Here is a 14,590-nt window from a genome sequence, read left to right as displayed (position 1 = left end):
TAACTATCAGCTGTGACTTGACTAGACTCATAACTATCAGCTGTGACTTGACTCATGATCATAAACTGTGACTTGACTAGACTCATTACTATCAGCTGTGACTTGACTAGACTCATGAAAAAGAACGGTGACTTGACCTGACTCGTGAAGATCAGCGGTGACTTGACTCATGAAGGTCAATTGTGACTTGATGGGGCGCTGTTGTGTCCGCCATTTTGTGATCAGGCTCCTCTGTCGCCGCCATTTTGTGAATGCAATCTAGTGTGGGGGCCATTACAGAAGTGAGTGTGGGGTTGCGTTCCTCCTCGATACCCACAGTGAATCGAGAGCCTACAGTCAATAACGCAAAGTCCAAAAAACAACTCAGTGATGAACGAGGACCCTCGTGAACGAGTTTATATTTTAGCGGTTGGTTAATGCCACTACAAAAAAAATCTATTAAAACACAGTCTGGTAGATCAGGGTGATAGGCGATGTCCAGATACTCTTGAATGTACACCTCGAGTGAGCGTATGCCCTGCTCGAGGGCTAACAACAGCCTTGCAGTGTCCATACCTGGCCAATGTCCACTTGAAAAGCCACTGGATCCTTGTGTGGCCGAGTATTCGGTTACGGGGCTGACGAGACGTGAGACGTGCGGATCCATATGCAAAGCTTTATTTAGCAGAGAGGTCAGAAACACAGGCAGGGTCAAACAGTGGCAAACAGGTATATGGCGGGCAAGACACAAGAATAGTCCTAGGGCTAGCGTAAGTCGATGAACGGCAAACAGAATCAGAAGGGACAAGACTAAAGGGAGAAATCCAGGAAACCAGGCGAAGATCAGGAACCAAGAAAACAGGTAAGGTAAGGCAAGACTAAGCTAGGCTAGGAGGCTAACGAGGGCTCTGTAGAGTAGCTATCAAGAGATAGGCGCTAAACAATACTCGGCAGAGGGAAGGGATCAGAGTGAGTGTTAAATAGTGAGGGAGTGATATGAAACAGCTGGGTGCAATCAGTGCTGTGTGCAATTAGTGAACCAGCTGTGTGCAATCAGTGCTGTGAATGATGGGATATGTAATGGATGATATGCAACAGTGTGAGTGCGAGAGTCAATGAAAATGGGAAGGGTGACCTCTGATGGTTAGCCGACAGAAGTTCATGGCCCGGATTCGTGACAGAGGCCACGACAAATGGATGTCGTTCCCTCAACATAGCATCTTGAGGCCACGACATAAGGATGTCGTTACCTCGACAAATTGATCTCGTGGCCACGACATAATATCATGTTCCCATGAGTTAATATGACGTTCCCTCAAATTAATATCTCGTGGCCACCACATATTATCACGTTCCCACGAGTTATTAGGTCGTGGCCACGACAAAACTAAGTGAACCGAACATGTCACCTTACATGCACCGTAAGGAAGAGAGAGTATGGTGGGAGGTATTGACATGAGTTAATATGACGTTCCCTCAAATTAATATCTCGTGGCCACCACATATTATCACGTTCCCACGAGTTATTAGGTCGTGGCCACGACAAAACTAAGTGAACCGAACATGTCACCTTACATGCACCGTAAGGAAGAGAGAGTATGGTGGGAGGTATTGAAGTGAAAATTGTGGATGATCATGAAACCAGTTTTGGACCAGAGCAGATCGGTTGAAATATACATTGTCCCAGATGACAATATATCTCATCTCCTCTGCATCCATTTGTTCTTCTGCTGTGACAATGTTGTGAAGTCCGTCTAAAAATGTGAGAATGTGGGCTGTGTTGTAAGGACCTAACTTGGCATGGCGGTGGAGGATCCCATTCTGCGTGATTGCAGCACACAGTGGGCCTCATTTATCAATCTAACGTAGAAACGAGCGCAGATCCGTGTGCACAAATCAACTTACGACAGAGTTCACATATGATTCATGAAACATTCGTATGCCGCCAACCTCATCGTACGAATGATCGCACGTTGATAAATGTGGCGGCAGAAAACAATCGTCATTTGAATATCACGCCCCTAAAAACAACCTGGTTAAGAAGCCTCGCCCCAAGAGTTTATGAAACGAAGAAACAAAACCTGGCCAAAAAGAGGAAGTAATCTCGTGAAAGAGAAATTTATCTTACTCCAAAAACACCCTTTAACTTTGTAATTGCAAACAATTTAAATTTATGTAAATTATATGTATATTAAAATACTCGTAAATATAAATAGCCTATTTAGTTCCAGTCACGCTACAACAAATATTTTCAATTTAACGGTATTCAGAACAGAACAAGAATGAAAAATAAGTAGTTATAAAATGATATATTCAACTATAAAATAAAACAAATTAGGCTATAGTGGCATTCATTATAAACAGCATACAAATGTAAAGCAAAACTGAAACGGCATTGGGATCACGAGCCTGTCTCATACCACAAGAATACAATTTTCCAGTTTTGCCATATTTGTAACATTTGTTTGCATAACTATTATTCATTATGTAGCCTAAACATGGCTTTATACTTCACTCATGTTCTAATATCCGTGTAAAATTCTTCACATGCGCAAAAATGTTTGTTTGGGCACTGCACGCTGATTTTACAGTGGACCTTTTTAAAATAAACCGTGTAACTTTTATGTTTGGTTGACTGCATTTTAGTTTGATGATGAATGGCTGAAATGTCAGGCAACGGTAGAACTAATGTTGTTTGTGTGTGTGTGTGTGAGGTGCCTGTGTGATCAGATGGATTAAATCAAATAAAGATATAAAGAAAATAAATAATGCATTAAGAGTGTCACAAAAACTAGCGTAGCCTATACTTGTTGCACAGTGTTTCCTTTTGAAATCTGTTTATTATATTATAGCCTATTATATATTTTGTGTGATCCTATTTATTTTATTCCTTTTATAGACTTAATTTCAGTTTTTCTCCTTTCACAGAAGTGCAGCAGGTGCATGATGCGACGATTGAATCCTCATAGTCTTTAGTTTATGCTGCTATTCGCACATATAAAGCTAAAGCCCTGTACAAAACAACAACAACAAAAAAGACATCCTAATCTTACTAGTTAACGATCGACTAATGAGCTTTGTTTGACAGTCAGGAAAAAAAATGAACAAAATGCTGTCATTCTACAATTCTCCACCGTATTTACTATGCTGTGCGCAAGTTCAGGTAACTCAAAAACGTGTGTACACGAGCTGAGACCAGACGTGAGATTTGATCGTAGCCACCTCTCACGTCCATATTGATAAATTGCAAGTTTTGCATTGAAATGACTGTATGCCCAATTTTCTGTCGTAAGTTCGTGTCGTAAATGTAGGTTAAACCCAGCCTCATCTATGAAGATAAATTCATGTGGGATTGGATCAGTATCAATTAGCAAAACCCTTTAAAAAAAAAGAAAAGAGACAACATGTAAAAAGGTTCCGTGTGCAGTGGACAATACTGAAGTGCACATTACTTACCTCCACATATTCATGCCGTAGGTCTTTTACTCTTTCAGAATTTCTTTCAAATGGCACTCGGTAGAGTTGTTTCATCTGTATGTGAAGGTTTTTTAGGATTCGCCCCAGTGTTGATAGAGAGACCTGATGAACATTATTGAAAACTGTGTGGTCATTCAGGATGTTTGTCTTAATTTCTCTGAGACGTATCGCATTATTGGCCAAAACCATGTTTATGATAGCTGTCTCTTGTTCCTCTGTGAATATGGGGACCCTTCCTCCTCTACATTCTTGACCCTCAATCCTATGTAGATCAATCAAAATACATGTTACAGTAAATGTCACAAGACAGCACACAAGACATTGTCTCAATCATGGAACACAGTGAATTGTACCAAATAGTACCGATGGAGGTCAAATAGTAAGCTATATTGTACTGTAGACAGCAGAGAAAAGTTTTTTTTTTTACACTGTGCTCTTGTCGAAATGTCCGAATTACTGTAGCAACTGTATATCTGCTAAGGTTGGGCTGAACTCTCTGTCCAGCCTCTCTCAATGTCAACCCATGGTTTACAACATTGTCAACCAAGGTTGCTTGAATAGCATCTGATAAATTTGGTCCCCGTCTTCTTTGTCCACGTCCTCCAGGTCTACCTCTTCCTCTCCCTCTTCCTGCCCCTATTCCTCTCTCTACACCCCTTCTTCCATGGGCTGCCCCTCTCATCCTAACTCTTCCTCTTCCTCTTACTGCAACATTGCCTTCCACTTTTGTTGAAGACAGGTAAACTCACCTGTTGCCTTTTTATAGTGCTTACACCTGATCTTTGCGTTTACAGTTAAGCACCTAAGTGTATGCACACCTGACAGCCATGTTTAATCAATTGGTTTATAGGGGTAGTATTTTGGAAACAGTGTCTTGAAATGGCAAAGAAGTGGCCCTATCATACACCCGGCGCAATGTGGCGCAAACGCATTTGCACCCATTTGTGCGCCCATGGGCGTGCTGGTCTAAAAAAGAGGTGTGTTCAGGCGCATTGTTGGCGTGTTGCTATTTTGAGGAACTGAAAATAGATTGTGCCATAGACCAACTCAAACCTGGTCTAAAGTCAAGCGCAATATGTTTTCTTTGTTATTTAAAGAGCGCGTTAGTAATATGCACCTATAGGCGGGTGCACAACCCTTTTTAAAACACAAACATTTTTAAAAATGAAAAAAATACATTCCACCATGTAAATAGTGAACCCGCCATGGCGTAAGCACAACTGGCTTTTAAAGGGGATGGGAGATGAGACTCTGATTGGTTTATTGCACGTTACGCCCAAAAAACACCCATTACTCATTAAGAGAATAGGGACAACCCGTTTAGACCATGCACCCGGGCGCGCCGATCGTTTTCCCGTCGTTAAACTAGCAAAATTGGATTTGGACACGCCCTGAGTGCACTTGTGCAGTGCACTTTACACCATGCGCTTATATCGTTAAAATAGGGCCCATTATGTTAGATTTCTTTGTCTAATGTAGAGAAGTGTGTTTAGTGGTTTGCAAAACAATGTGTGTAGTGTTTAGCAAAAAGTGTGAGGCTGAGAATGTGCTTATAGTTGTGCAGATCTGGGCTGAGGTTTTGCTCCTCGAGTGTAAGGTTTTAGTAACTGTGTGTTATTGCCAATTTTAATGTGTAAGCTATCGAAAAAAAATTAAAAAGAAACTGAAGAGAAAGCTTCCTGTGAGGGTTAGGTTTAGGTGTAGTGTTGGTGTAGGGTGACAGAAAATTCAGTTTGTACAGTAGAAAAAGGAGAGTCCTCACAAGGATAGTAAAGCAGACACAGGCTATGTGTGTGTGTGTACTTATGTTGGATGTCCATTTTATATGGGGACATTTCATGGACATAATGATTTTTATACTGTACAAACCAGTGGTTTGTAGTTCCAGGTTTGTTGACCGCATTACAGCTCTATAGGACTATAATTTAAATATGTTTCTGTCACGGTGCGGTAAGGGTGCACCGTGGAAAAAAGGGTCAGGGTCCAAATGCAGGAGAAACTTCTTATTAATTTAATAAACAGAAAGGCAGACAAAAGAAACAAAACAGGTTACAAGCCGAATTACAAGATTGGGATACAAATACGGCACAAGAGCATGCATCCACCAAACCTTCAAACAACTAATTACAATTCAGCCAGGCAGATTGGTGGGAGTGTGGTGTATAAATAGTCCATGACAATGAGGAACAGCTGAGGGTGTAATAAGTGACAGGTGTGTGGAGTCATGGGGAATAGAGTCCGGGAGGAAGGGAGATCGCGAACTCATGACAGAACCCCCTCTCTATGGAACAGCTTCCAGATGTTCCCAAGCACCCGACCAGGGGTATGGCAGAGTAGGGGGAGGAATGGAGGTGAGGCAGAGCCGCGGGACGGGGGACCCAGGGCAGAACCAGCGGCCAACACAGCGGTGTGTGTGGAGATGCCGCCTTGGAACGGGCAATGGTGGCACTTTGGGACAATCCAGAGGCGAGTTCCACAGCCTTGGAGTAAGTGAGAGCGGACACCGCCGCTTTGGGAAGGCCTGAAGCGAGCCCCGCCACCTCAGAGGAAATATCAGCGGGCTCCGCCACTTCGGGAAGGCCAGAAGTGAGCCCCGCCACCTCAGAGGAAATATCAGCGGGCTCCGCCGCTTCGGGAAGGCCAGAAGCAAGCCCCGTTGCTTCGGAGGGAACATCAGCAGGCTCCACCATTTCGGGAAGGCCAGAAGCGAGCCCGTTGCTTCGGAGGGAACATCAGCAGGCTCCGCCACTTCAGGAAGGCCAGAAACGAGCTCCGCCACCTCGGAGGGAACATCAGCGGGCACCACCACGGGAGCATTGTGAGCGGACACCGCCACCTCGGGGGAACTGTGAGCGTACACCGCCACCTCGAGAGATATGTGAGCGGACACCGCTGCTTCTGGAGCAAAAACTGCCGCCTCGGGGGAACTGTGAGCGGACACCGCCGCTTCCGGAGCTTTGTGAGCAAGCACCGCCGCTCGCACCGACCTCCGCAGAGGATCCTGCACACTGCGTATCAGCCCAGGACGGCCCAGGAATGGGCATGAGGTTCTGGGAACAGCTGACAAGACTTCTGAAGTCACCTGGATCGCTGCTCCGAGAGAACTGTGAGCAGGCTCCGCAGCGAACTCCACCCTGAAGGATGAGCCTCTCAAGAACAGAACCCGATTGACATATTCCTCCAGTGACTCCTCGGGGTGCCAGTAAGGCACAAGGGACTTACAATTCAGCCAAGAAGAGTGGTGGGAGTGTGGTGTATAAATAGTCCAATTAAATGAGGAACAGCCGAGGGTGAAATAAGTGACAGTTGTGTGGAGTCATGAGGACGGGAGATGGCGACCTCTGGTGGTGAGGGAGAAACGCAGGGCCCGGACTCATGACAGTTTCGTTGGAATTATATATATATATATATATATCCATGAGTTCCAAAGACGCCACTTCCTCTTTGCTCGCCGCCATATTTGTGTCCGACATGGCAAACACAGCACATCTAAATGAGACTGAAAAGAAACGATATTTGGAAAAAACATCTGCTATTGGTTGCGATCTTTATTTATTGCCTCAAACTGTGTTGTGTCCGTTAAAATCTGCAACTGTTACAGAGGAGGCTTCCGTACCGCCTCCTCCTCACCACCAGAGGGAACTCTCGCCTGAATATTAACTTTATCCATTCGGACTCCAGTTCCCATCATGCCTCATACCTGGGACTGATTGCACACACACACCTGCATTGAATCACGCACACACACATTTAAGCCAAACACCCACAGCTACTCACTGCGAAGTCTTGATTTGCCCCGGCTGTCACTTCTGAGCGTTTACCCTGTATCTTGCCTGTTCGTTTGACCTTGGACTGTTTATGGTATTCTGATCTGTCTCTGCCTGCCCCGACTTGGATTATTCTTCTACTTTGTCTGTCTGCCGCCTGCCTCGACCTCCTGCCCTTCCCACATTCTGTCTCAGCCTAGCCCTCGCTATTGTATCTGCAGGTGATTGATCCTGTCTTGTCTGTTTATGCAATAAAAACGCTGCAAATGGATCCCGACTCTGATGATGATTCGCAACAGAAGACTTCGCCACACAGCGATCAAGCAGCACTCAGGCAACTATCCACTGAGCTATCTGCGCAGGCCACACAGCTCGCCATGCATCACCACCAACTAAACCGGCTTACCTCACTCACTGAGGAGCTAGTGAAGGCACTGCAAGGCCTACAAATAAAGCCAACCGCGGCTGCAGCCGACCCAGCCCTGGTGCCTGATCACTCCACGCCACCCCTAACATTACCCACATCCCCAGTGAGCCCACGACTAGCTTTCCCAGAGAAATTTGACGGAGACCCCGCCAGATGCAAAGGGTTCTTACTTCAGTGTTCGCTCTTCGTTAATCAACAGCCCGCGCTGTACCCCACAGACTCTTGCCTTTGTGTGTTCTTTGCTCACCGGGAGGGCGCTGGATTGGGCTACCGCTGTGTGGGGAGTGGATGGCTCTTCATTTCCCACCTTCACCACATTTCTCCAACACTTCCGCGAAGTCTTTGAACATCCCGCGGAGGGGAAAAGTGCAGGAGACCAACTGTTGACACTTTCGCAGGGAAGGAGACCAGCAGCCGAGTATGCTCTGTCCTTTCACACCCTTGCCGCCAAGACAGGTTGGATCGAGGACACATTAAAACTCCTGTTCCGGAGGGGACTAAATTCAGAGCTCCAGTCGGAGTTGGCTTGCCGAGATGAGGGGAGAAGTTTGAGTGAATTCATTGAACTCGCCATTCAAATTGACAATTTGATCCGCTCACGACGTCCTACCCGGTCCATGCCTCGATTCATGCCAGAGACCCATGCCACACCAGAGCCCATGCAGCTGGGCTTCACTCACCTCACGCCCGAGGACCGCGAGCGCCGAATGCAGAACCAACTGTGCCTATACTGCGTTCAGGCTGGGCACATGATATCCTCCTGCCCGGTTCGTCCATCACACAAACCCCGACCGGTGAGTGTCAACAATCGTATCATTACTTGCCCTTCAAGCATACTATTGCCGGTTGAAATAACTGTCAGTGATAAAACGATTACCTCTACCGCCCTGTTAGATTCCGGGTCAGCTGGAAACTTTGTTTCACATGAATTCGCCCTGCAACATAATCTCACACTTACCCCTTGTAATTTCCCTTTGGCAGTGGAGGCGCTAGACGGCCGACCCATCGGAGAGGGGAAAGTGTTACGTATCACCGAAGAAGTCAAACTGCAAGTGGGAACCCTCCATTCTGAATATATCAAATTCTACGTCATCCAGTCTTCTAATCACGCGATCATTCTGGGACTACCCTGGCTGCGCACTCACAACCCATGCATTTCCTGGAGAGAGGGACAAATCGTTCAATGGGATGCTACCTGTCAATACCGCTGTTTATCCAGGATCACACGGTCACCCCTCCAGGATTCGGTTCCAGCTGTTCAACCCACCGACGAATTAAACCTGCCCTCCGAATATGCCGATCTAGCCGAAGCCTTCAGTAAGAGAAGGGCTTTACAACTTCCCACTCACCGATCAGTTGATTGCACCATAGATCTTATACCTGGCGCCACCCCTCCAAAGGGGAGGATCTTCCCACTATCACAACCTGAATCCGAAGCTATGAAAGCCTATATCGAGGAGGAACTGGCTAAAGGATTTATTCGACCCTCGACTTCTCCTGCCTCGGCAGGGTTCTTCTTTGTAAAGAAACAAGACGGAGGGTTACGGCCCTGCATTGATTACCGTGGCCTTAATGACATTACTGTGAAGTTTCGTTATCCTCTACCACTGGTTCCAGCAGCGCTAGAACAGCTCCGCCAGGCCAAATACTACGCCAAGTTAGATCTACGCAATGCCTACAACTTAATCCGCATTCGAAAGGGGGACGAATGGAAGACGGCATTCTCCACCACTAGTGGGCACTACAAATACCGGGTTATGCCCTTCGGCCTGGCAAACAGTCCCTCGATCTTCCAATCCTTCATGAATGATGTTTTTCGGGACATGCTCAACAGATGGGTGATCGTGTACATCGACGACATCCTGATCTATTCAAATTTCCTGGAACAACACATTCGTCCAGTCAGATCGGTGCTAAAGCGCCTCGTTCAGTATCAACTCTACGCTAAAGCGGAGAAATGCGAATTCCATCAGAGAAGCACAACCTTTCTGGGGTATGTGATCAGCCCGGAGGGGGTAGCGATGGATGAGAGGAAGGTCAGGGCAGTTCTGGAATGGCCGCTTCCCCAGACAGTCAAGGATTTACAACGCTTCCTGGGGTTCGCAAACTTCTACAGGCGATTTATCAGGAACTTCAGTTCGATCGCCGCGCCGTTGACCGCCATGACTAAGCGAGATAAACGTCACCCCACTAAACTGACCTGGTCTTCAGAAGCACAACAGGCCTTCAATGAACTAAGGACTCGGTTTACTTCAGCACCTATCTGCTAAAGCGCCTCGTTCAGTATCAACTCTACGCTAAAGCGGAGAAATGCGAATTCCATCAGAGAAGCACAACCTTTCTGGGGTATGTGATCAGCCCGGAGGGGGTAGCGATGGATGAGAGGAAGGTCAGGGCAGTTCTGGAATGGCCGCTTCCCCAGACAGTCAAGGATTTACAACGCTTCCTGGGGTTCGCAAACTTCTACAGGCGATTTATCAGGAACTTCAGTTCGATCGCCGCGCCGTTGACCGCCATGACTAAGCGAGATAAACGTCACCCCACTAAACTGACCTGGTCTTCAGAAGCACAACAGGCCTTCAATGAACTAAGGACTCGGTTTACTTCAGCACCTATCCTCCGACATCCTGATCCAGAACGCCCATTCGTTGTCGAGGTCGACACCTCTAACACGGGGGTCGGTGCGATACTTTCCCAACGTCACGCATCACCAGCAGAGATGTACCCATGCGCCTTCTTCTCACGCAAGCTAACCACTGCCGAACGGAATTACGACGTGGGCAACCGTGAACTTCTGGCCATGAAATTAACACTAGAGGAATGGCGCCACTGGCTGGAGGGGGCATCACATCAATTTCTAGTCCTCACCGATCACAAAAACCTTGAATACCTACGCTTGGCCAAACGATTGAACCCCCGACAGGCAAGATGGGCGTTATTCTTTACAAGATTTCAGTTCACTGTATCATACAGACCCGGCACTAAGAATACCAAAGCCGACGCCCTCTCGCGTCAAGCGGAGGAGACATGCGGCTCAGACGTCAATGAAAGTATTATTCCTGAGAACCTCCTCATTGCACTCGTACAGTGGGATATCATGACCGAGGCAAACAACTTGAATCTCCAGAATCCAACCGCCCTTGTTCCCCTGGGCTGGCGAGCCCACCGACCTCCCTTCAGTCACCGACTGGCTACAACGCAGTGAGGAGGTCTGGGACCGAGCCCATACTCATTTGCTACATGCCGTTAGGAGAACAAGACAACAGGCCAACCGTCACCGACGTCCCAGTCCCGAATACAACCCAGGCCAATGGGTTTGGCTGTCCACTAAGGATCTGCGCCTCAGGCTCCCCTGTAAGAAGCTCAGTCCCAGGTATGTTGGTCCATTCAAAATTGTAAGACAAATAACTCCAGTATCGTTCCGTTTAGAGCTACCCACTAACTATCGTATATCTCCCACTTTCCATGTATCACTTCTGAAACCTGCTGGTGGTCCGGGAGGAGAGCCGGAGGAGGGAGCCAGGCTGCAGACCCCCCCACCTATTCTGGTTGACGGCGAGGAGGCGTATCGGGTGCACGAGCTGCTTGACTCCAGGCGCCGGGGTGCCACTCTCCAGTATCTGGTCGATTGGGAGGGGTACGGACCAGAGGAGCGATCCTGGGTCAAGGCCGGAGATATCCTCGACCCCACACTCACAGAAGAGTTTCACAGGATGCATCCGGAGAAACCGGCCCCTCGACCTCGTGGTAGACCCCGGCGTCGCTTGCCTTCTCGCGTCAGGAGCCGCTCGCAGGGGGGGGCTCTGTTACAGAGGAGGCTTCCGTACCACCTCCTCCTCACCACCAGAGGGAACTCTCGCCTGAATATTAACTTTATCCATTCGGACTCCAGTTCCCATCATGCCTCATACCTGGGACTGATTGCACGCACACACCTGCAATGAATCATGCACACACACATATAAGGCAAACACTCACAGCTACTCACTGCGAAGTCTTGATTTGCCCCGGCTGTCACTTCTGAGCGTTTACCCTGTATCTTGCCTGTTCGTTTGACCTTGGACTGTTTATGGTATTCTGATCTGTCTCTGCCTGCCCCGACTTGGATTATTCTTCTACTGTGTCTGTCTGCCGCCTGCCTCGACCTCCTGCCCGTCCCACGTTCTGTCTCAGCCTAGCCCTCGTTATTGTATCTGCTGGTGATTGACCTTGTCCCTTAACCAGGAAATTAACGTTCTTAGAATTGACAAGATATCAGCTAAATATCTACAGCGGATCTAAAATATGAATAGTTAATTATAACTAGTTATGGTTAATTATTCATATTTCCTGTCATGAGCTGATTCGTTACAAAACGCTGCAAATGGATCCCGACTCTGATGATGATTTGCAACAGCAACGCGTCTGCCCCAACTTACTTTTCCGGACATTTATATATATCTTATACATACATGTAAGTGAGTCAATAATTATCAAATTAAAGTCTAGAGTAGTCATGCTAGTTAGCGAGTAGTCAGCTAAAGGGCTAACAGCTGGATAGCTAACATTGGCACGCTAGCTCGCAGATAACTAACATTACAGTTAATGTTAGCCATAGATGTTCTTGTTTTGTTTCAGAACTAGTTACGACCTTTTACGTAGATAGGTTTTCCATCCAACTCATTTGCATCTTTTAAGCGCATTCATGAAAATACGGCTAAACAAAATGCAAATCATGGCCACATGCCTTTTCTAATCTACAAAACAATAGACTACCACACAAGTTTAATTGTCATATCGTTAGATATTTGAACAAGCTCAGAAGAGATTAGCTTTTATAAGGCACAGTAATTAAAGATGCTACATTTTTCACTTAACAGGTCAGTCATTCCCAGGCTCTGAACACAAAAGCAACATTTCCATGGATAGTGGTGCAGGAGGAAGGGACAGTGGTGATGGCACATTGTACATGCATGTCAGGGTTGGGAGAGGTTTGTTCCCATGCTGCGGCACAGATGTACACAGTTTTGGTTGACAAGAGAGAAGGACAGGCATGCACTGAGAAGCCATGCACATGGACAAAGCCGAGCACGAAAAAAGTGAAGTACGATGAGTTGTCTAACATCTTCGCTAACGAGGAGAAAGTTGCAATTCAGGACAATTTGTCACACATCAGACCATCTGCTGATGAGTTCAAGTTATTCTGTGCACAGCTCCAGCAAAGTGAAGGTCAAGAGGCAAATCCCAAGAAAAGTGCAATCCTCTCTGTCATCGAAGGCCACTCCCTCAGATACATGCCCAAGACTGTACTATTGGATCTGCCATCACCTCTGACCACTCTCTATACAAGCACCAGACTTGAAATGGATTTGCCCGCACTGCTGGAGGAGGGTGCGAAGACCTTTGATGAGCTGCATCTCACACCGGAGCAGGTAAGAAATGAAAATGGCTGTCATTAAAACAAGTGTGTTGTTAAAACAATCAGCAAGTGTAAATAAAATGCTTCACATTGATTGTAGTAAAGCACTTTGTTGCCTTTTTTAAAAAATTCTATACAAATAGAGCTGTTATATAATAATAATTATATTATTATAAGAATGTCAGATTCCCAATATATAAACATCACCTAATCCATTAAGAATAGCTTCATTCCTTTGTGATAATTACAGCTCTTTTGATAGTTCAATTCTTTTTTGAGTGTTTGTTAGTTGAGGAAAAGACCAGGGAACAGAGAAAGTCGAGAGTGTGGTTTGATCAGAGAGCAGGAAGAGTTACTGCATCGGTGTTCCATGAGGCAACCAGGACAGAAAAATCTTCATCTTTGATTAAGAGAGTTTGTTATCCTCGCTCCTGTCAGTTTTCAACTGAAGCATCAAGGTATATATTGTTTTGCTGCAGAGGGTCTGTGCCTACACATCATGTTCTACAGAAATTAAGAAAACATCTTTGTTTGGTACATATCCTTGCAAAAATGACCATTTCTGTTTTTAATTCAAATGAGAATTATGCAAATATGATAATTCCTTACAGTATCGCAGATCATAGCAGAGTTGCAATATTAGTCAAAATCACACTTAGTCAAAAAAAACAAAAAAACACCGGTTCAGCCCTTATATAAGTGCAGGAATGATAATTTAATGCTAGGCTAGGAATTGTACTCTAAAATATCAAAATTATATGGCTCACTTTTTGTTGTTTTCATCAGATGGGGTCTCGTAAATGAGGACACTGCCAGAGTCGTACCTGATGGCGATGCAGACCTCAACGTTGCAGTATCAGGGCTTATCATTAACCCGGAGCTGCCATGGATCGGTGCATCACCTGATGGTGTGGTGACCCCTGCTTGCCATGTGCCTGGAGTGTTAGAGATCAAGTGTCCTTTCATCACAAAAGACCGCACTCTAAATGAATTTGTCAAAGACTCACAGTTCTGCTTGACTGTCACTGAGGAAGGTGTAATGAGCCTAAAGCTAGATCACAGTTACATGTATCAAGTGCAGGCCCAAATGCGTGTAGCAGAGTTAGCATACTGTGATTTTGTGGTGTGGACACCTCAAGAAATTTTTATACAGCGCATCCCATTTGATGATGTTTTTTTTTGATGAGGCATATTTGAAGGTGGTGAACTTCATTAGAACAGGGACACTACCAGAGCTGTTGGGTAAATGCTTTACTGTACCACGCCTCTCCGCCACTGCAACCTCCGAGAAGACACCTGTGGGATGTTACTGTGGTAAGCCTGTTGATAATGCAGACAACATCCTCTCTTGCACATCTGAGCAATGCAGACGAAAACACTTCCACAAGTCTTGTCTGAAGCTGAGCAGAGTACCAAAGACTTGGACATGTTTAGAGTGCAAGAAGCTCCTGTAGGTCATCAACTTTTGTTTGCAAGATGCTTTGTGAACCATTTTTCTGAGAGATTTCAAATGTCTCATATACATAAATGTTAAAAATAATC

At 46.0% G+C, this 14,590-nt stretch overlaps 1 long non-coding RNA gene across 1 annotated transcript in view; it reads right to left on the bottom strand.

Annotated features, from left to right (window-relative positions):
• The window catches only part of LOC107568253 (uncharacterized), an 18,107-nt gene extending 5,525 nt beyond the window's left edge, over positions 1-12,582 (bottom strand). Inside the window, exons 1-2 of the long non-coding RNA XR_001606731.1 lie at positions 12,508-12,582; positions 12,278-12,280 (exon numbers count right to left, since the gene is read on the bottom strand). This is a non-coding gene — a long non-coding RNA (uncharacterized lncRNA). The remainder of the gene's footprint in view (positions 1-12,277; positions 12,281-12,507) is intronic.
• Between the last annotated feature and the right edge of the window lie 2,008 nt (positions 12,583-14,590).

Source organism: Sinocyclocheilus grahami, unplaced genomic scaffold, assembly GCF_001515645.1.
Source record: "Sinocyclocheilus grahami isolate Dianchi unplaced genomic scaffold, SAMN03320097.WGS_v1.1 scaffold1228.1, whole genome shotgun sequence".
NCBI lineage: Eukaryota > Metazoa > Chordata > Actinopteri > Cypriniformes > Cyprinidae > Sinocyclocheilus > Sinocyclocheilus grahami.
This window is presented reverse-complemented; position numbering and strand designations above follow the sequence as displayed.